Source organism: Mchenga conophoros, linkage group LG3, assembly GCF_057382185.1.
Source record: "Mchenga conophoros isolate Kocher_MC1m ecotype Shallow Benthic linkage group LG3, M_conophoros_male_GT1.1, whole genome shotgun sequence".
NCBI lineage: Eukaryota > Metazoa > Chordata > Actinopteri > Cichliformes > Cichlidae > Mchenga > Mchenga conophoros.
The window spans coordinates 75,830,527-75,854,178 of NC_140528.1; the positions used below are offsets into that span (position 1 = coordinate 75,830,527).

The 23,652-nt window shown below is 43.9% G+C and overlaps 1 protein-coding gene across 8 annotated transcripts in view; it reads right to left on the reverse strand.

Moving 5' to 3' along the window:
* Window positions 1–23,652, reverse strand: part of kdm6ba (lysine (K)-specific demethylase 6B, a) — a 109,384-nt gene that overhangs the window by 28,651 nt on the left and 57,081 nt on the right. For all 8 annotated transcript variants that reach the window (XM_085267287.1, XM_085267295.1, XM_085267296.1 and 5 more), the window contains one exon: window positions 790–857. The gene's annotated coding sequence lies outside the window, so the exon portion shown is untranslated. The remainder of the gene's footprint in view (window positions 1–789; window positions 858–23,652) is intronic.

Sequence of the window (23,652 nt, forward strand, 5' to 3'; positions counted from 1 at the left end):
TCGCTTCTCTGGCCAAACTTGGATTCTTCAGTTCATAAGACCTGTTGCCACTTTTCAATCCAGTTTTTGCGTAATTTTGCATAACTCAGCCCTTTCTTCCTGTTTCTCTTCCTTTGTCCATGGTCACAAAGAATGGCTTCTTGGCAGCCACTTTTCCCCTGACACCATTTCTGATGAGGCTTCAGTGAACATTAGATGGATCAAATGAAGGGCCACATGCATCTCTGAGGTCCTCTTGTCAGGATTTGTCTTTGTTTCTTAAAGGCATGACTTTAAGATGCTGTTTTAGGCCCTGCCACTGCCTGTCCGTTTGTCCCCTGCTTGTCCAATTTCCTCAAATTTTTCAAAAAAAACACTGCACATCAAGTTGATATATCCCCAGTTTTTGGCTAATAGCTGTTTCAATATCACCTTGTTGGTGCAGAAATATAATTTTTATCTTATGTTTCACTTTTTTTGGAAAGTCAACGAAAGAAAAGGTGCATTTTTATTTTCTTTTTATTTTCTTAAATGATTCATAGTTTAGTGTTAAGTGGCTTACAAATATATGTGTATATATATATATATATATAAACTGAATGATCTTCGGAAAGCATGGAAAGCTATTGCACAAGACCACTTCAGAAATGAAAACAGAGCCTGGCTCCTAGGAAGCAAAGTATGAAGAAATGCGGGGTGGCTCAAGACTTTTGCACAGTACTGTACTTAGTACTGCTTGGTTATGTGAAAACTGGCACCAAGTTAGAAACTGTGGATCAGAGAAGAAAGTATATGTTTAAAGAGTCCTACCTTGAGATCAGAGGTGATGTAGTCCCTCTTTTTTAGCATCCACCGGACACCATGACACCTCTCAGCTCCTGAAACCACAACGGGGGGACCACGAGTCAGTCTGGTGTCAACATTAATAATGTTATCAGGAATATGGAGCTGGACACTTCATTTGCTCAAAAGAGAATTTTGACAAATAAATAAATAAATCACTGTCATTTTAAGACTTTACTCCCAAAATGAATTTAGTCTCCCCCCCCGAGAGCAGCAATGTGATTCTATTTTCACCTACTGTCAAAACTAGGTTAAACACATGTGACATTCCAGTGTGAGTTGAATCAGCGGTCATCATTTTCTCAGCTCTTTAGCTGAAGAACTGGAAAAATGAAAACTGTTCTCCTGCTAAAGGCAAACTCACAGGGCTCACTCTTTATTCTCTGCACCTGTCTTAATTATGCACGCGTGACGTTTGCTGAATGTTCTGTGGTCATCGTGTCGATGTGTCATTCTGCGGCTGATAAACCACAGTGTGAGAGTGTCAGCCAAAATGCACAGCAGGGCCGGGACCAGCGCTGTGGCCATCTGTGTGTGTGTTCCTCATGTGCCGCCTGTTCAGTGATTCACAGTGTCACTGCTGGGCCACATGACTGAGAACAGGTGGCACTCTGGTTCACCTCCCCACCCCCAGCACACACACACACACACACACACACACAGACACACACACACACACAGACACACACAGACACACACACACACACAGACACACACAGACACACACAGACACCTCCACATACACCCTGAGAACACAGAGCACCTGCAATGTGCTCAAACACTAAACAGGCATGACTGTACACAACGCACACACATTCTGTCTTTTTTGTATACTCAGATCCACAAAACGGACTAAATACCCCCTCTTTTAACAAATGGCTGTCGACGATGGTTGCGAGCTAAATGTCTGCGCCTCACTAGTCCTCTTACTCATATCTTACCTTGCCTGCTCTCGCCCCCACCCTTTTTTCTCCTTAACATTTGACCTTTGACTTCCAGACAAAAAACACTGCATCCTCTTTCCTTCAGTAAGGACCACACATGTGTATGGATATGCATTTTTCCACTGTCTTGTTGATCAATGTGTGCAAAAAACTTACAGTCCAATAAATCTCACTTTCTTTCTCCACCTTTGCAATCGTTCTTCCTCACACTCTGATATTCTACCTGCAGGGCTGCAACACATAACACGCCCACACATTTCAGCTTCCATATGTTTCCCTGCTGAGCACGTCCACGCTGAACCAACGTAGTATACATTGCCTAGAGCAGCTTGTGCAGCAAAAAACAGCTGGCTCAGCCTGATCTTGCAGAGGCTGGTGGCTAAGGCCCCCAAACCTTTGAACTCAAGGTCAAAGGGCGAACTCCCCTCAGGAGCCACAGCTGGCTCCAGTGTAAAGGTGGAACAGCTCTGTGTGTGTGTGTGTATATATGTAGGTAGATCAGCAACAATTTAGTTTTTTTTTTTAGTAGTGCCACCTTAAAAAAACCACACAAGCCTGCTTGACTTGCAGGCTGAATAGTTGCAAGAATAGACTATCTTTCATGACATATACAAAAAATGTCACAACCTTTCATATAATCATTTGATTTTGTACTGATATTACATGTGAGGGGGAAGAGGGGGCAGATGTGAGAAAGAGATGATTAAAGACAGGAAGGAGGCAAGACAAAATAACAAAAAGGAGTAAACCGCACATTTAATCAACATATTTAAATTGAAACGATGACAGATTAAGTCTGACACAAAGTGAAAGAAAACAGGCCAAGTTGCAAGAGATAGAGTGAGAGATAGAGCGGGCTAGAAAGCGATGCTTATCTTTTGTCTGTAAAGGTTAACCAGTGGGAGTATCTTCCTTTGACATTAACCAGCACAGAGAAGAGAGACAGAGGGGTGAAGCAACAGACTTTGCTCAGAGGCGGAGAGCAGCAGAAATGAAGACGCAGATGGGCACGGGAGGGTGGCAGGAGATCGAGTAAATGGCCTCTAGTCATGACAAGAGAAAATAGAAGGAAAAAAACAAAGACAGGTTGAGGGAGACAAGGTGAGAAAGGAAATGAAGCAGGGCTGGTTTGACAGGCATAGGTAGAGAGAGAGGTTAGTGTCTGGCCTCAACACCAACACAGCACTGTGCTGTTAGCATGTTGCTAATGGTGCAGTGAAAAGATGAAATAGCAAAAAGCCAAATTTGCTGAATACGTTAATAAGGCATTTAGCATTTTTATTATTTTAGGTGACCAGCTCCAGAATATGAGCAAGCATCCGAACAGTTCTGACATGAAATATAGATGCTACAAAAATGGTCCAATCAAAACATGAGGTCAGATGGTGGAAAACCAATGAGATCATTAGGTCACTGAGTAAACGGCACCTTTCTAAAAACTGTCTAAAGAGCTCTCGTCTTAGAAACATCAGGTTCAAAGGCTCCACATCTAAGTGTTCCACCTGCAAAACACACACATACAGTATGTTTACGATGTCCACACACCCACATACACACACATTTATATCCATATACAGCAATTAAGTGCAATAAAGTAACCACACACTTGTCCAGTTCCTGCAAATCCACGTGTGTGCACAAGCTGATACCTGCATTTCTTCCTACTTGATGCAGTACCTATCGACTTTGCACACAGCATAATCACATTAACCACACTAGCACATTCACCTACTGCCAAACACACACACACACACACAACCCTCAGCATGTGCGAGCCTGTATGGCGTGAGTATAGTAGCCTTGCTGGAGTTGCTCCAGTACTTAGTCACCCGTGAATCAGAGGTCTTTTCAAGTTAGGGCAGCAAGCTTCATACCCATACCCACACACACACACACACACACACACACATATAAAACAGCAGGTTGCTGCAGGAGTGGTGCTAAATGACAGGGTTATCTTCACCAGTGTCTTTCCGTCTAGATTGCCTGTCTGCTGTGCATCTCTCTACAGCCATTTGCTCGCTGTGCTTCTCGTTGTTGTGCGTTTCAAAAAAGAAAGTCATATCCTTAAAATGACCTTTAGCAAAGCCACCAGCATGTGGGCAAATCCTATAAAGTCAGCCCTGATTGGGACACACACACATCAAAGAGCTAATCATAAGCAAGAACATATTGTTCTGTGAACAACTTCATATCTCCAGGAATGTTGTCACACCACATCCTGAGTGTGCGTGCGTGAGGATCAGGATACGGGTAGATAAGGATAATTTGCAGTGGAGTTGTATTGTTCACACTGCCTGGTTAACAAGCTACAGTGAGGAACATACATCACAGTGGGGTTTTTTTCTGATTCAGTTGGTAGGTCAAAACTTTCAGACTCAGTCTTTTGTACTGAGTTGGTGTGGAGAGACCTGTTCTAGCCAATGAACCGGCTTTCTGTGTGCATAGACGACAGAGCCATAAAGTCTGTTTTCTGTTTCATTTGCCTGTTTGCGAGGCCAGAGCTGGCAGAGCCACAGAGAGTGAGGAGGAGTGTCAGGTTGGCTGCGGTTGGGGATGTTTGGCTCGGTGAACTTCTACCATACGGCTTTAGTAAAAGGTCATGGTCAAAAACCGAGCCTGGCTCACAAACCATCACACCCACTCTGACTCCCACACGGGTGGATAGAAGTGACAGACAAGGCAGACAGTCTGACTTCCTCTTTGGGGACAAAGCAGGAAAATGACACCCACATGAAGAAGGGGTGACAGACAGATTCACCGACTAGAGCCTCACCACACTCGCAGACACACACCCGGAGACCGTCTGAATATCCAGCAGCAGCGAGACAAACGCGGAGAGAAGGCGAAAGAACAAGAGTGAACAGTTGGTAATAAATTGTGTCTAGACAGACGCTAATGAAGGCAGCCTGACTGTGGCTGCTGCCAAAATTAAGACCTGTGAAGAGTGCAATTACGTGTGTGTGTGTGAGAAAGACTGAAAGAGAGTCTGTGTTTTTGTGAGCAGTTTGAGCAAGCATGTGCAAATTGGTGTTTGATGAATATAACCCTTTTAACACTGGGCCTTTTTTTTTTACCCTCACTGTCCTTCTTTTTCTTCTCTCCCTCTCTTTCACACACACACACAAGCAAACCACACCAGAGCAGCCAAGCAGAGCGTGTCCCTCACAGCTGTAGACGGCATTCAAAGTGCAAACTCTGACGCCGGCACAGTCTTATGACGTCAGTCCTTCAAAATAAAACACAGCTTTGCTGATAAGCCCTGAAAACCTGACTCGTCAACTTTATCTCGGAAAAAAAAGAAAAACTCAGAATCCCACGTACATAAGGGCGGACACAAAGATCCGAAAATAAACACCCGCCCTTGAGATGTTTGGGACTAAGCAGGAGTAAGAAATTAGTGGGTTGCCTACTGCTGCAACTGGGAAAAAAGGATTGTTACGACAAACCTAGTCCTTGATCTCCCAAACCTAAAAGAATAGTAAAAACTAAGAGAAGTACAGTGCAAGAGGTCCAAATCCCGGATTAGCCCCCATTTATGTTACAACCCGGCTCAAAAGCTGCAACATAAATATGGAGACTAACACCAGAATGTCACAAAGAAGCGGTTTTATTTGAAATTACATAATAATGCTACCACTAAGACATAGACTAGTGTGCCTTCCCACCAGGTGTGGTGAATTAACAACAGCTGAACACTCTTGCGCTGCCACTGCAAAGAGATTAGGGGCTACAGAGGGGCGTAATAAGGATAAAAGGACATTAAATGTGGAGATTTAATAAAACTAACTGTTACATTCACAGCTATTCAAGGTTGCATCAGTTCATCAAACTTTATACTAATCATTACTTTCCTGTGTGTTTTGAAACTGTTCTCTAGTCAGCTGCCTACAAACCACCTCTGTAATTCACAGGTTGTGCGCACAGGCTATACTCTACAGCTCTCACTAAACAGGGTCATCACAGGGATGAAGAGGTTGGTTGTGCCGATCACTGAACATTACGACATTCCACCGTTTCACTGTGTTTGGCAATGCACCTGCAGCCTCTGAATACCTAATAGGGCTGAACGATATATCACATTTGCGATAATATCGCGACATGATCAAGTGCAATTTTCTAACCGCAAAGGCTGCGATTATACTGCGATTATATTATACAATTCATGGGCTGCATCCTCCTGAGGCCGCATTTGTAGACCGATTACGTCACAGCGACGCGCCGAAGGCTGTCCAAATTACTACCATATCCCAGCCAAACTCCAGTTTCCAGCAATGGCGGCCGCTACTAAGTTTTAAAATTACTCATACTAATCTTTCTGGGTCACAAAATAAACTTTTAACATATTTTCAGGCGAGAAAGTAGTTGTGTAAACATCAAATATCTGCTCGGTTTATCAAGATATCCCATATTTGCAAAAGTGCTTCGACGTTTTCAGAGGCGTCTGCTACCCACCAGCTCGACAGCTAGCCGGGAGCTCGAGGGTTACTGATGCGGCCGAGAACGGCACAACTCCCGGCACATCATTTTCAGATCACCGCGGAGTTTCGCTGCTCGGGTTAAACGTAATATATAAGTCACTTAGACAACCTAAAAATGTTATTGTTGGGCTTTTTTCAGTGTTTTGTTTGTTTGTTCGTGAGTAAATCGGTTTGGCTGAGATTAAAGTTATTAGATTAGATAAAATAAAACTTTATTAATCCCCCGGGTGGGTTCCTCCTTGGTTTTCACACAGCTGACTAAACGTCAAACAGAAAACTTATTAAACAGAAGTATGAGACAGTCGAGAATTTACACCAGTGTCTGGTTATATTTTAGATAGCAAGAAGCAGACGGCTGAGTTTATTAAACTCCACCGAGACAGCGGTGACGCTAATCAGAAGGCTAGACCGTCCAATTTCACGCCTTTAAACTTTAAAGGCGTGTTTGTGTGTGTGTTTATACAATTGCTATTATGTTTGCACTTTATGTGTAATGTTACTGACTGCAGAGATCAGTAAGATGTGTGTATTTTTTATTTATTAGTTTTATTTATTTAATATTATTTTTTAATTGAATGACTGTCTAGTAGTTCACAGATGTCGAAAAACTGAGTGTGGTAAAGCCACTGATTTTGTTTATGTATATTTCTGCAATCTGCACATTGTACTGACTTTCATTTTAATGTTTACACCAGGGTTCCTTGTCAGCACTTTATGCTCAGATGTTTGTAAGCTAAAAATAAACTATTGTGTATGTTCAAATATACTGTTGTGATTGAAGAAGTTAAATAAAAATGTCAGTCATCAATTCATGCATCACCTCATGTCATCATAACAGAGGTCTGTCTTCCAGGAAAGAACAGTTTAAAATTAATGTAATATAGTATTGGCCATACTATATGATGTATTGCTTGTCTTTGTTTAATAATACAGAAGACAAATACCTTAAAAAATAATCGCATATCGCATCGCAATCGCAATATTGGGGCAAAAAATCGCAATTAGATTATTTTCCATAATTGTTCAGCCCTAATACCTAAGTGTGCATACTGACACACTTCTGGTAGCTCAACAACAACAACAGTACTAAAATGGAGAGGAGCAGGCAGACGGCGTGTTTAAACTCGCTTCAAACTGAGAAACACACCGTCTGAGAAATGTGGCCCGTGGCGTCCCAACAAAATAAAAAACTGCAGAAGGAGAAGAAAAGAAAAGGATGTCTTTGATGAAAGTGGTAAATGATTCAAATTAGTTATGACAACGACACCTCTGTGTGTGTTACAAGATGGGCAATTTCTATCAACAGCTGCAGGCACCAAGGACAAATAGTCATTCCTGTTAAACAGGCTTCAAGTCCATTTAAAGTGTCTAAAGGACGGAGGTGTAGCTGGTACACTGCAGTGAACAGCAGCACAAACTGGAAAGCATGCGACACCCAATCAGATTATGACATTTATGTTACTTCGATTACATGGATGATGTATGTGACTATAAGGTCGTAAGCTCTGGACGCACTCTTATGCTCTCCTGAGCTGTTTTAATATAGGTTTGAGGCAAAGCTGGAGAGCTGTCAGGCAAGCCCTGCCAAGCCCACATACTTGAGCAGAGGTGCTAAACTGTACTATCCAGTTGCTCAATAACATTTAAGTTAACCGTCACATACCAAAAAGACTGACTCAGGTCTTTATAAACACGCCACTGTGCGTGTGTTCGCTCTCAACCATTATGATTTCATAGCAATGCAATAAAAAAATTTGCAACCAGCCAAACTGTGTAGTTTTAGGAGTAGACTGAAAGGCAGGAATGGTAAATAATATGAAGGAGCAGGAGAGTGTGTTTGCATAGGTTACTATTAGGGGTGCAACGATACACAAAATTCACGGTTCGGTTCGGTTCGATACTTTGGTGTCACGGTTCGATATTTTTTCGATACAAAAAAAATGTTCATGCCTTTTTAATTTGTCATTTATTAAAATTATAAATATATATTTTAACTCAAAAGTACAGTTTTTAAATTTAACCCTAACCCTTGTGCGTGTTTTTTATTTTGACAGCGAATACGCACCTGCGGACCACTTATGTGCAGCCCTGGTTATTTAGCTCGTCATATTGCAGCCACAGAGATTCTTTTGTCCATGAAACCATAAAGCTGCACTTTCTTTTTGCCTTATAGTCTGATTTGTCATAACTTCTCCGTTTTGTGGTAAGCTTTTCTTTGGCTGTCACTTCTTCACCCTGACCTGTCTTATTTGGCTCAGCAGAACTAAAATATATATCTGTCTGTGAAGGTTCTCAGTCATCCAGGTCATCGTAGTGAAATATATATCCTGCTGCTTTTACACACGCACTCACATAAGCTCAGCGATTCTCTGCGCGATCAACCTCTCACATGTTTAAGCTTGCTGCGGGAGATTTCACTTGTCATGTTTGCATAGTAAGCTAACGATTAATAAGACGATGTCAGAGGAATTGGTGCACAAATTATCATCACTCACAGATCAGTGCTGTCGCTCTCTATACACAGTTCGCACGATTGCAAAGTGAAAGCAAAAAAACAAGCGCAAATTCAAACGCAATTTCAATATGTCACATATTAACAGTGGATCACGATGCCAATGACATAATTACCCAGCTACATTTCCGAAAGAATGCAAAAGCATTGACATATATTTTTCCTTCCTACAATAGCCCGACGGGCAGGGAAGAGATAGATTTTGGTAGCCCGACTGAAAAAAAATCGCTAGCTCCGGGACGTCGGGCTAGCGATATTGCGAGCCCTGTATCTGATTGAGGAATCACTCATCTTTGGAAAAGAGAGTTTATTACAGAGAAATGTCTCTTTCCAAAATAAAAGCTATACTATACGCTTCTTCTGGGCTATATTCTCAGCAGCATATTAAACAGCTGTCTAAATGACTCGGCTAAAGTTAGTAGCATGCTTGCTTGTTTTTTTTCTGCTTCCACTTGTCTTTGCACTAGGATGATGTCGGCGTAAATGTGCAGTCATATTCGTTGTGTTCCCACTAGTGCTTTCAGGTTAATCTCGTTGAAATGACCTTAACGCCACAGCACGGCAAATCTCCGTTAACGAGCTACCGCCGCTAGACGGCCAACATGTTAACGAGCTAACTGCGCTAACACACTAGTTCCCACCCATGTAATTGAGCATTGCATGGCACATCCAACATACTGTTTTACTTTAGTCCATGACTCGCTTACCTTCAGGGTCATACGTCACATGAAAACCAAAATAATTCCAAAGGCCAGATCTGAATGAGGGTGGGGGAGGTCCATGTTGTAAGGGGAGCTTAACTTCTGTCTCGCTAGCTTTCCCTGCGCTCTTCCTTCTGACGATGCTGTCTGTGTTGAGCGCTCAGTGAATCTGCGTTCGACTACTCCGCCTAGGCTGCACTGTCGACCCTAGGCGGAGCAGTCGAACGCAGATTCACTGAGCGCTCCACACAGACAGCATCGTCAGAAGGAAAATTGATAAAATAAATTACAAATTTTGTATTGTTCGATACATATGCGTACCGAACCGAAAGCACTGTATCGAACGGTTCAATATCGATACGAATATCGTTGCACCCCTAGTTACTATGTATATTGCATGTATATAAGGTCAGTGTGTGCACATGAGTGAATGTGTCTGACATCAGCAATGCTTCTGCTCACAAAGACTTCTTTATCCAACTGCGGCACATGTGATCCCCACATGGTGGCTTGTGCAATCTTCACAGGACCACACACACACACACTCACCTACACACACAAACAGAGACGCACACACACAAATCTCTCAATATTGTAGTTGCAATATGACAAGCAGTCAGCTCCTTTATCCAGCATGTAAACATACATCCCGATAAGTTATACGCCAGAACTCCCGCTCCTCTTTGTCTCCTTTTAAAGGCTGCATTCTTAAAGGCAAATTATCAGTGTCTGGGTATTGAAATGGGACAGAGGCTTGCTTGGCTTTCCTCCAGACACAGTGACCCCTTGCTTCCTGTCTTGGTCAGGCGCCACAGCAGGCAGGCGCACACATGCAGACACACAGACAGACAGACACACACACACACACACACACACACACACACACACACACACACAGAATTTCATCTGTAGTCACCAAGAAATGTCACACAAAAGATCTTCAAAGCTGCTTTTCTACATCAGAGCTGCTTTTCCACCATCCCTGGACTCGCACCAGTTTGCATACAGGGAGAACCGGTCAACCGAGGATGCGATCGCCACAGTGCTGCACACATTACTGAAGCACTTGGAACACAGGAACACCTATGCACGGCTCCTCTTTGTAGACTACAGCTCGGCTTTTAATACCATCCGGCCATACAAACTCCGTCCCAAACTCCACCAACTGGGACTTAACTCCTCTCTGTGCAACTGGATTGTGGACTTCCTCACTAACCGTAGACAGAGTGTCAGAGTGGGTAAGAACACCTCTTCCACCCTTGTGGTCAACACCGGTGCCCCTCAGGGGTGTGTTCTGAGCCCTCTGCTATACACTCTCTTCACCCATGACTGTATTTCCTCCTGCGCGTCCAATCTCATTGTTAAGTTTGCAGATGACACCACAGTGCTCGGACTTATATCCAACAATGATGAGACAAACTATAGGACAGAGGTGCAACAACTAGAGTCATGGTGCCACGACAATAACTTGGTCTTAAACACCAAAAAGACCAAGGAGATCATTGTAGATTTCCGGAAGAGGGGTCATAACAACCATCTGCCTCTCTTCATTGGCAGTGAGGCGGTGGAGAGGGTGAGCAGTTTTAAATTCTTGGGGGTAACTGTGACCGAGGACCTGTCCTGGGGCAACCATATCACCTCAGTTGTACGGAAGGCCCAACAGCGCCTCTACTACCTGAGGAGACTGCGGAGCGCACACATTCCCAGATCTCTGATGTTGAACTTCTACAACTGTGCCATCAGCAGCGTTCTGACGTATGGATTTCTAGTGTGGTTCCCCAGCTGCACCAAGGCCGATCAGCAAGCACTCCAGCGGGTGGTGAAAGAAGCTGGCAGAATTATTGGAACAAGTCTGCCAGAGATCAGTAATATCTTCCCCACTCGCTGTCTGAGGAGGGTGCACAGTATCCTGCGGGACCAACATCACCCTGCGCGCCACCTTTTCCATCTGCTGCCCTCAGGGAGAAGGTACAGGTCTATACAGGCCAGAACATCCAGACTGGCCAACAGCCTGTATCCACAGGCTGTGAGGCTCCTGAACTCTCTGCCCCCCTCTCACGGACAATAACCATATCCAACTTCTTAATAGCAATGAACTGGTCTGCATTGGTGCATCATATCTTTATTCTCTTCCCCCTCCTGCCCCCCCCCCCCTCTTTCTTAAATAGATAACTATCATATCTGATATCATATCTCACAGTACAATAATATTGAATGGGTTGCATTGTTGTATTTTGTCATGTTTCTCAGGTCTTTGTCTGAATTTCTACGAACATTATTGCTAAGGATTGTCTTATTGCATTGGAGTCACACTGGGTTAAATATGTACACTTGGGTTTTAAGGGGTATTTATTATTTTCTTCTTTTTTTTGGGTTGTATGGAAGCCCCAAACGCAATTTCATTGTTCTTGACAATGACAATAAATAAATAAATACTAAATACTAAATACAAATACAGACGCCACAGACAAAAGGTGCATGTGCACCTAAGTGGTCGTCCTTTTCAGGTTTACCTGTCACACATCACTGTGTAATATCCCCAACGTAGTAAAGACAAAGAATAATAGATATCTGGATAGACAAGGGACAAGGTTTTTGGTACCGTTAGTGTTCTGTTTTCTTTTTGCAGCCTACTGAACAATCACGTTTAAGCAGGTTTTCTTTGCATGCAGGTAAACGGTCCTTTAGGAAAACATCAGATAATAAACTACATTTTTATCAGCTTTTTAAAAATGCTCTGCATTTGCAAACAATGACCCAGATATTTGCTACACCGCCTGCTCCTGAAGCCTTGGAATAGCAGTCATTGCCACTGCAGTCAGGTCAGCGATTAGCTGAGGAGCTTCCAGAAACTTGAACTTTTTGTTTGAACTATTTGAATCTATCAAAAAAAGCAATTCACTTGGATATCCTTCACACTCTTTAGCACTGATGTTTTGTAATATTGTTAATGTAGGAGCTGAATCTTAGTCAGCAGCACTTAAAACACATCGGCTAACTGCCTGAAGTAAAAGTGAAAAATGACATTTGGGAATGATGTTGGAGCGGGATCATTTTTTTTAATGCCAAATGATCATCTCTCCCGAGTCCCATAAAGCTGTGCACTGGGATCAGACCTGCTGAAGTCAGCGATGAGTGTTGTTAAGCGTGCATTTTCATCAGAGCGTCACCATCATAATGTCCCTCCACTGTTAACACTAGCATGATAAAGGGACTGCCATCGAGCACTGTCACGTCGCCATAAATAACCAAAGACAGCTATAAATAATGGTTGGTGTAGCACTGCATAGGTACACTGTGAATATGAAATGCAGGGGAAAGGACTTGAGTGACTTTGCAATGGGCTGTCAGTGTCACCATGGAAATGCTCGACCAGTCGGGCTGTAATCATTGCTGTAATCCTCTTCCACAGGAATTCAAGTGCAGATGGCCTCGTGAACACTCCCAGCGCGCACGCTTCGCTCAGGCTAACTCTGCGGCTGAGCCTTCTCCATCTTTTGTCGAAGTAGCGCGCAGCGTGCGTGTCCCCTGTTCTTATAACGAACGCGCGCTTGTGCGAAAGCGTCTGCGCGTCTAAATGTGTGTCCTTGACCAGCTGCACAGGGCAGAGGAAATGAGGCGGAACTCAATCTGGTCCACACCTGTCTCGCTCCCTCCCTCGCTCTCTCTGGAGGGAGGAGCCTAGGGCCTCAAACACCCCCACACGCACAGCTTCACAAGTGCACTGTTCACAATCTGTATGAGCCGATAGATTATGCATGCAGCAGTCAGCTAAGGAGCTTGGATCTATTAATGTATGCACCGAGACAGTTTTATGTTTGTGTATGCTTCATGAGCAAGAGAGAAGGACAGAGAGAGGGAGCAGTGGTGTGTGTGCTCTCTATGTTTGTGCTGCATGACAGGCTAAGGGGAGAGGAAGAGATTAAAAGAGTGACACACATTAAATATAGAGAAAGAGAGGATGACAGAGAGAGGAGGAGACTTCTTTAGGAAAAAGCAGAGAGGCGAGGAGTGAGGCTGGAGGGAGAGAGAAGATGAAGAGATCAGGGATGACACTCTGAGCCACACAAGGACAGAGAGAGAGAGAGAGAGGGGGACAGTGAGAGAGACTGCACTGGTACGGGAGGGTGGGGGTGAGGGGGGTTACTCTGGGACGCTAGAACCCAGTGACATGACACAGATGCACTGAGCTACTGTGCAGAGAGCAGTGGGTGGGGGGAGGAGGGTACTGAGCGAGAGAGGAGGGGAGGAAGAAGAAGAGGCGATGAGTATCTGTGAGAGCTCAGTGCCACTGTACTGTTTCCACTCGACGGTGAGGAGAAGATGATGGCAGGTATCGTATAGAGATGAAAACCATAACAACAAGAAAAAAAGGCAGAAGCACCAAATAATCAGAGCCTATAATGTTTGAGTATGAGAGCTCGGAATTAACGTTTTACACGAAATTTGAAGCACCTGTCACTGCTGCAACTGTGAAGCCGAGACGTCGGGGCGAGGTTCTGCCAGCCGCTGGTCATTTTCAAACACAGGCGTTACACAACGTAGGTGCGCATGAGAATGAGAGCTATTTAGCACAATATTGTTTTAGATACGACGGTGCTGGTAATAGTTTACAGCTAGTGAGTGGTTGTCGCGTGTCCCGAGTCGTGCGCGCTCCACTCAGTTCCACGAGTGAAAACGTGGCCGACAGGAAGTATTTCCTGCTTCTCTGCTGCATGTCAGAAAGGAAGACTCCATCCAGTCGTCTGACATGTGGGACTCCAAGTGTGAATGTTAATGTAAAGCACCGTCTGTCATACATGTCATCACATGCGCATGCCTTTACGCTGCCCAACAACAAGGGAAGAACATATCTGAAAGCACTGAACACAAACCATGAAAGGATTTTTTTAAACCGAGTTGCCAACTTTTTAAATAATTTCTTTTCTTTATTAATATGAAATTTGGCCAACAGGCTCTAAAATAATCAAATTATGTTTAGGTTTGTGTTATGAGGATGGTTAACACTAACATTACTGTGACATTTTTCATAATGTGTGTCACCAGGTGAGAGAGTGAGAGGAAAGTGTATTAATGATGGTAAAAAAAACCATAGTGTTCACTTTCAACAGGGAGAGACAGGATGTCAGAATAAACAACATTCATCCACATCTTTGTGGCAGGAAGCGACTGGGTGTATAGGAAATGTAGTCTTAATGATAGTAATATAAATTCTGAAAAACAAAAGCTGTCAATCATCTCCTCCATTTGCCTACTTATTTTAGACTAATTATAGTGACATATTCCAATTTGACAGGGATGCTTAAAAAATGCAGCCACCTCAATGCAAAGCACAGACTGCAACCTATAGAGAATTATATATGCCGTCTCGTCTGCACAATAACATGCGCCCACACACCCGTGCACATGAACTCATTTCCAAGTCGCATGCAAAGGACCTTACAGCTGAAGAATGTGTGTTTCCACCCACACAAACACACAATTACTGCCTTTTCTTTCCACTACACAACATATATGCCAAACACATGCATTTATGCACAAGCGGGCAGGCACAGTGGCACAGTTTTCCATCCATCCCTTCACCCTGCACCCCCCCTCCCTTCCTTATTTGTCTCTTCCCTTGCCGTACACCTGCCAGGCCTACAGCAAGGTCACACACCTCAATTACATGCACACACATATGCACAAAGAGTGAGAGAGGGAGTGCGATAGTGAGGGAAGATAAGAAAGGAGGGGGCGAGAGCAGATTTCACGCTACCCTGAGCAATGGCTAGCATGCACTAGTGTTTCTGACATTTTATTTATGATGTGCAGTGTTCAGTCCCCAGCTCTTTTCTTCCTTATCTCTCCCTTTGTGCCTCTTACTCAGACTGCCATATATATGTTACCCTTTGTTAAAAGAAACCCAGAAATAGAGCGCACTAAGTTACAGAATCCACCATCTGTGACTTATAATTTAAAGATATTTTTCAGTCCATGCAGTTTTGAATATTTGGAAAAACACTCCACAGTATTTCACTCATCAACCTGAAACCTGAGTAGCGACTTTTGATGACTAGCTGAATGTCAATAATAGATATCAGGCGGCAATAGCAACGCTAATCTACCTCACAAATACAGCCATGAATCCAAGTGTGGCCCATAGCCATATTAATACAGCAGCTGTGTATGTGATCCTCCTATTAGAGCTTTCCATATCTGCAGGCAGACTGCTGTTCACCCGAGCAGCCACAGGAGGCAGCCAGCTGTGTTTACACTGTGGGCTAATGTAGCTACCATATGGCCACAGAGCACAGGACACATGCAGTGGACACCACCGCTCAAACACCACACTGCTGCACCCAGGAAGCGTTAAAAGCAGGAATTTGATTGGAAGAGTCGCCTGAGCCTGAAACTGAAGAGAGCAGACAGAAACAATTTGTGGGAGAATATTTGGCAGGCAGCGGGAGGGCGGAGGACTTGTTTAGCCTCAAACTCTGCGTAAGAAGGGAAGCACAGTATATTAAAACCACCTACACGTCGGCCTATGCCCATCAGCGGATGAGTGTAGGAGTTTTTAATTTGTTAGCCATCTCTTATTAAAGGATTCTGAACTCCCAAAGCCACTTGAACTTATGACCTGAGGATTTTCTATACATCTGAATGCATTTAAGGTCACAGGTTTTTATTTCCTATTTGCAGCTCTGCTACCTTCGGCACAGAGAGGAAAAACATGCAGAGAGAAGCCCAAGCACACACAGTGAAGCATGTAATTCTATACATCCCTGATAGAAATCCTGTGGGACAGACTCAGCCTGTCTCATGACCTCCTCCATCACCCTGCCCCACCCAACCCACACGCAGACGATCCACACTATATGGTATCGCTGCAGTACAGTGCAGGCAAATGTGCAGCTTACTGTCATGCATCTAACACCAGTCGAACAAAAGAGAACAACAGAGAAAATCAATTATAATGTCCAAACGCGCGCACACAGCTACCACCTCCTCTCTCCTCTGATCTCTGCAATCAAAGCCATCTGATCACAGTGTGTGTGAGAGACTGATAGAAAACTGCCAAAATGCAAGCGGATGGGGTGTAGACGATTGGGTTTTAGGGTTTTAAATTACTAAAGATTTACAAGGTTAGGGTTGAGATGAAGGAAAGGCGAGGGGAGGATTAATGAAAGATGGGAAAAGGCTGTGAATGGACAGAAAAGATATTGGAGGGAGGTGAGGGAGGGTGCAGACAGAGCAAGGAAGGAGGAAGGACCAGACTTCAAGGCAGATCATATTACTAGTCTGGGGGCAAACACACACACACACAGACCCATAAAGGTCACAGCGTACCCGCTGCCCTCCAGACACACTCACGCAGAGACACAGATCTCCTCATAAACACTGAGCGACAGACCACAGTTTTGATTTCACACACAAGTCTGCAGAACAGTTAAAACAAAGAAAGTCAATCACACATGCAGAATGAGGCTAATGAAGTTACAAACACGAAAGCTAAATCTTACCAGAAAAACAAAAAAGAGTGACTCCAGCGTGCTCAGCTGTGACTTTTGAATCACGCATTGAGAAGAAGTGGAGCGAGAAACATTGCGGGGCACACAAAAGCACAGTTATCACAGACGTTACACAAGTGGGAGGAGGTCAGGGTTCAGTGTGGAACTAGGTTAAAGAGACAGGCGACGCCGCACATGTGTGAGAGAGAAAGAGCGGTGAGAGAAAGGCTGTTCGGGGGAACAACTGGACCCAGAGTTTGTTTTAAAAAAAAATTTCAGGAGGATAAATTAGAAGAAGAGGAAAAAGTAGTGGAAGGATTTAAAAGAAGCAAAAGAATAGAAGGAGGAATGACAGGGAAGGTAATAGGAAAGAAAAAGAAAGCTGAACTCAGCCTTCCTTACCAACAGGTAATTATACCTGCCAGAGCCTCCAGTCGCACACACACACAGATCTTCAACTTCCTTCTCCTAATAATGGTCCTCTGACTGCTTAGAGACATAATCAGGTTAATGCATTACTTTCAATCAGCTGGATCAATCGAGGTCACTGTGGGGTCACCGGTGCTACTGTTCATGTGCACATGCACGTTTTACAGGCGTGATTTTTACGCACGCTTGTAATATTCCAATTAAAGACTCCAATTATGGCAAAATCTTCCCGTAATGAAAGAGACATTCAAGTGTCACACGATGCTAGTACTACAAATACCAGTTAAAACCAACACCCCGTCTGCAAAGCCACCGCTCACGAATGTGATGAAGAGAGATAATGAGTGTAATGGAACCCCCGTGCCTCTCTTCCTTGCACTGAATGCACAAGTAGCTCATTTAAGGTTATACAAGCTTTGAGTTAGCGCGTTATGCAGTAAAAATCTGATGTAGTATGACAAACCTCGACTCATTAATCAAACAGCAAAACCGGTGCGGGACTAAACACTGCATTCCGTTCTTGCATCATTAGCAGCAGAAGTTAAACACATATCCTGCACGCAAACCCCCTTTTTCTGACTCTGGGCCACCGCTCTCGAGTGCGGCTCCAAGGACTGGCGCTCTCATGCGTTCCCCAAAGCCGAGAGGCAGACGTGAGTATACAAGCAAATTCACGCAAACGCGTAATGAGAAGCTGCGCAGGACTACATCGCTTGGTGCGAAGCGCCGCAGATAAACAAATACGGTGAAAACACAAAGAGGACAGCCCGAGAGCAGGAACCTTCAAAGAGCATCCTGTCGCATGCAATTACAGGGTGCAGTAAATGCACGCGGCACTGGCCCAGCTGCTGTGCGTTTGTGTGTTTATGCAGTTGCATTATAGATTCCTTCTGTGTGTGTGCAGTTTACATTCCAGCTAGGGCTGGGCCATATTATACCGTTCACGGTAATACCGGTATAATGTTAGGCAACGATAGGAAAATGAAATATCGCGATAGAATGGGAGTAAAACGCGCGTGCGCAGTGCCTTTGTTTTCATACGCACATGGCCGATTGTTGAGTGAAACAGATGAACCAGAATTGGTTTGTAAAAATGGTGCAACTTCCGTGATGTGGTTTGGTGTTTGTCCATCAGATACACAACAAAGCACATTTTTTTGCAGAACATGCAAGCGGCCGTTGTTATTGTCGTATTTGTCGGACTAAGATGCTCTTAAATCTGGGAGTAATCTGGGTCCTAAACTCCGTATGCTTCAGGTCAAACAACACTGCAGCATCACTTAGAGTTAAAAACTGTCTAAATTCTTTCATCTTTAATAAAACGATCAGCATTGCTGCTTTACCAGGTGTAACTATGAAGTTTAACTTCCAGGCATCCATGAAAACAAAAGTTATTACATTTAACGGAGTTAGAAGTTAGCAGGAAGCTAGCGGAAGTTAGCTCGCTAGTTTCGCTAGTTACCTAAGCATGATATTGCATGTTCGGACTGAGAGATTTCTGAAAAAAATCAAACGTACAGCTCTGCTATCACTTCCAACATAAATGAAGACGGGAAACTAAACAGCAGTGACGTTTGTAGGGTTACTGAAGTTGGGCTAGCTGGTATATAATGATGTGCTACGTGATCGCTAGCAACACAGCTATGTTAGCATAACATAAACAGTGAAGCTGGAGGACGAACACTAACACTTTTCCACTTATAAAAGTTAACGTGAAGGTTCTTCATGGTTAGAGACAAATGCAATCGCATGGCAGGATGCTGTAAACGGACCAAACTTCAGTCAGGAGAACAACTGAGATAATCCATCCACAATACGAGGTTAGTCATTAATATACTGCAGCAACATGGGAATAGAGCAGCTGCCAGAGAATTCAACATTAATGAATCAATGGTACAGAAGTGGAGGAAGCAAGAAGAATGAGTTTAATAAAGTTTGATTTATCTGACTGCTTTGTTTCGCTTAATGTGCCTTATAATCCCGTGCACCTTATGGTCCGAAAAATGCGTACTGCACACTGCAGTTTAATGTTGCAAAGCACCTCTTTTTAACTTCAGTGGATATTATACATGGTTATGCTCAGGATATGTCAGCCCATTTCTAGTGGAAATGCCTTTTGGTTAAACTTTCAGCAAGGAATTTGCATTTTCACTGTTACATTTTATAAAGCTTTAATGTACATAAAAACCAGCTTCTTGTTTAAGTGAAAATAAATGGAAGGTTGTCTTTTTGCGCTAGTAATGTTGTGGAGTTGTATTTTGTCTCGCATCAATTATATCGTCGGTTATATCGTTATCGCAAATTTTGAAATATATATCGTGATAAATATTTTTGGCCATATCGCCCTGCTCTAATTCCAGCCATGTAGTAGCTGCTGCTATTCACAGTGCAACAGCAGGATACGCCTCAGAGTGCACACAACGTCATCACATAAGATGCTAACAAGCAATACAAGCAATACAGCAGAAGGAACAAATACTTGCTTATCATTAGATGTACTTGGTACAACATGCAGCTGACTGCTGTTTATTGTAAAACTCATTCTTTGGTGTTGCTTAGCCTCTCTGTGATCCCTCCCATTGTATCATGACCTATAAAGAAGTGCAGTGCCCATTATTACTGAGCTAGCACAGTTTAACAGTCTACAACCATCCATGCATATTATGCAAGAGATGCTGTAAACATACGCACAGTTCCACCGTTGACCTTTATAAAGCAGCAATAAAATCAACCACGGGCCAAAGAGTTGTGCTTTAGATGCACACACACCTGTGCCAGTCACTCACACGCTCTCTGTGTGCCTGTGTGTGTTTTATGGATTTGGGGTTTCTCTAGTTGTAGTGACAGAGCCCTCTCCTGACTGAAACAACTGGAAGTCATTATCTTAAAATCAACAAACCCTGGCCCCTCTCCTCTACACAAAGAAACCATGTGCACACTCAGCACACTACTCCTGCCAATGGGTGTGTGTGTGTGTGTGTGTGTGTGTGTGTGTGTGTGTGTGTGTGTGTGTGTGTGTGTGTGTGTGTGCGTGCGTGCGTGTGTGTATTCTCAATGTCTCAGCATGGCTACTTTTCTTTCACCGTCCCAGACATCTCTTCATCTGTGCTCCCCTTTTCTTTTCTCTCTTTCTAATTCGTTTCTCTCTCTCGAGCGTCACAGGCTGCAGCTCAGAGCCAAACCTATCTGTGCAAATAAGAAGTCGAGTACGTGCTCCTAACCTTCCCTCAACCTGCCCAGCTTCTCTGCCTTTTGTCTCGCACTCGGCTAATCAAACAGCATCTTATGCAGGCTAGTTACCGTGGTACGCATTAGCACCAAGGCCAAAACTAATCTTCTTGAGCCCTTTGACCCCCGCAAAATAGAATTAGTCACCTAAGCCTTATCCCTTTGTGTTTTAACAAACTCTGGAATATATATAACTACTGCAATTAAAGAAGAAGCATAGCACTAGCTCATGTAGCCGAAAAACAAATTAAAAAAAACACGAATCAATAAAAAAAATGCTCTTTGAACACATGACAGTTGTGAAAGTAGAGTTCACTCATGGTACATGTACTATTTAACACACCAAATTGCACCTTGCTTTGGAAACAGCACAAAGACAGCTGGTACCACTATACACGCACAGCTCACCAAAGCCTGATTCTTTCCAAATCAAACACATATCATTTTTTTAAACAAACTACAATTAATGTCCAAGCAACATATGAATGAACCGGTCTAGATTAAGCCAGCATTTGGCTTAATCACTGTTTGACGCTATATTCTGCACACATGAGCTCAGAACCACTTTTGTCTTCTCAGTTTTGTCCAGAACTGCAGCGATGACTCGAAAGCGTCACCGCGTTGAGCTGTCAGCTCATTGGATCAGCTCCAGGAGCAAACAGACAATTATGAACATCAAAGCATCTCAAACTATTACTTGAACACGAGCTGTTAATAGCCCAGCCCCTCTCTCCGCAAACGCAAGCCAGCCACGGCGCCAGCCATCCACCCGTCCTCCCCTCACCTCCACCCCTGAATCTCCTATCTTGTCTGTCTGCTCCTCTCCTTCTCCTCCCCCCTTTCCCCCTCCAGTTCTTTAAACACGAGGGGGGAGGGGGCTTTTCCCCTCTTCTTTCTGCCCCCCCCTTTTTTTCTTCGCCAGGCAACACACTCAATCACTCTTACAACCCCCCCAAACCCACCCCACCTCCTCCCCACTGCTATCTCAACCTCCATTCCAATGAATGTGCAATCCCCCGACCCCCCTCCAACCCACCCCTTTTCTTCAGCCATGGGGGACTGCCCTGGGGCTGAGGAGGGGGTAAAGAGGAGAGCAGCACATGTACACACACAATTTCAGGCGCAAAAACACAGCACCCCCCCCCCACTCCCACCCATCCATCGTGTATATGTGTGTTTACGTATGTGCACATCTGCAGAGGAACACAGGAACATGGTGGGTGACAGACGAGAGGGGGGGGGAGTTGGGTGGCGTCCTAATGGCTCTCAGTGCAGGAAATGGCTTGTTGCTACACAGACAGCTCCAGAGTCAACAGTCATCACAGGCCTCATCCCCGTATTTTATCTGCATTGGGAAAACACACGTCCACTCGCAGCTGGGCAGGGTCAGCCCCTCCCACCGACTAATGACTATGCAAAACTGTTCCTGCAGGGCAAAAAAATACAACTGCAGCCGTCATGAAGGTAAACTGTAAGGAATCTGTGTGGGGACATCACTATGCTATGTTTATTTAAAAGCCCTGTACCTGTGGTGCACACTACATTTATTGTTTTAAACCTATGTTAACTTTTTATTAGGTTTTCCTGGAAAGTAGTATTTGGTTTCATATGATGAAAAATATGAGCTGTTTTAAAATGCAAGAATGCAAAAAAACCAACTCAAATTCATTGCTTTTCCTTTCTGCTCCTTCACTGCTCACATTCCATTATTTAATGTCTTTGTTCTAATATAACACCTGAAACCTAACACGCAGCAACTCAACTCTGTGACCTTATCTTAATCAGTTCTGCCCAGCTCTAATGTCAGATCTATCTCTGCTAATACAACATACTCTGTTCTCTCTATGGGAACCAGCAGCACAGTATAAACAGATTAGCGCAGCATTAGTACTGGCTGCGTCCTGTATACAATATTTCCTAATTGGGCAAGGCTATGTGGGATAGAGAGTGTGCAGCTATGATGTATCCCAGTCCACAGCAGGCGTCCCTGGCTGAACCATGCCTGGCACGCCACTACAGGATAATGACAGCTGGACAGGAAGTGGTGGATATAAAAAAAATGAATAAAATGTAGGAAAAACAAAAGATAAAAGGAAAGAAATGTCAGAGCAGAAGATGTTCTACTTCCACTGGACTAATGAAAAAAAGAGAGAGAAAGGAGGAAATTCCCCAGGGAAAACAGGAAGGGTGGGGGCAGCAAATAAAATAGTAACAGAGATTTTTTTTTGCCTTGTGTGTGGAAATGTGTGTGTGCGCATGTGCAGACCCGGACGCTCACGTGTGTGAGTGGGAGAACTGGAGGGATCAGTTTACAGTGGGACGCGTGAGATGTCTTTCTAGTCAGGCTTTTATTCTAGGAATGTTTGTATTGGTTTGAACGCAGGGGGGCAAGGACTTAATTAGGACAGGGACCGACACGCCAATACACACTCACACAAATGCACACAAAGTCACATAGTGACACCAATATTAGCTCCAGGCAGACGCCGGCGCAAGTGTCGAGTTTCTCACACGCTTACACTGAGGAGCGTGCACATAAACACGCACACACAAACACACACTCATTTTAAAAAGCAAGTGCTAACCAGAAGACCAGAGCAGACCAAAACCCCACCACCACGACCAGACCACAACACACTTGACAGGACGGCGCACACTTTGTATTAGTGAGCTGTGTGTGTTGAAAAACTAATAATGGGAGTCGGCATCTGCGTGTGCAGAAGAGACAGGCATTCACCCGGTGCCTGAGCGGTAAAGTCACAAGATCCATGTTCCAGCACAGTCACCTGCCAATATCATGACAGAGAGATGAAGTCAGAAAGTGCAAGAAAAAGGAAAGCACTGAAAAAAAGCAGAAGAATGTGCAAGAAATAGAGAAAGCCTTTGTGCAAAGCTGGCATTTAAATCAGCATGGAGTGAAGAGGAAAGAGGAAAGAAGGAGAAAAGAAACTCAAGAGAGGAGAGGAGGAAGGATGAAGATGATTTTTTTTAAAAAGACACAAGTAAAAAAAACCAAAACCCTACTTTTGTGTTTTTTTGTGAGCC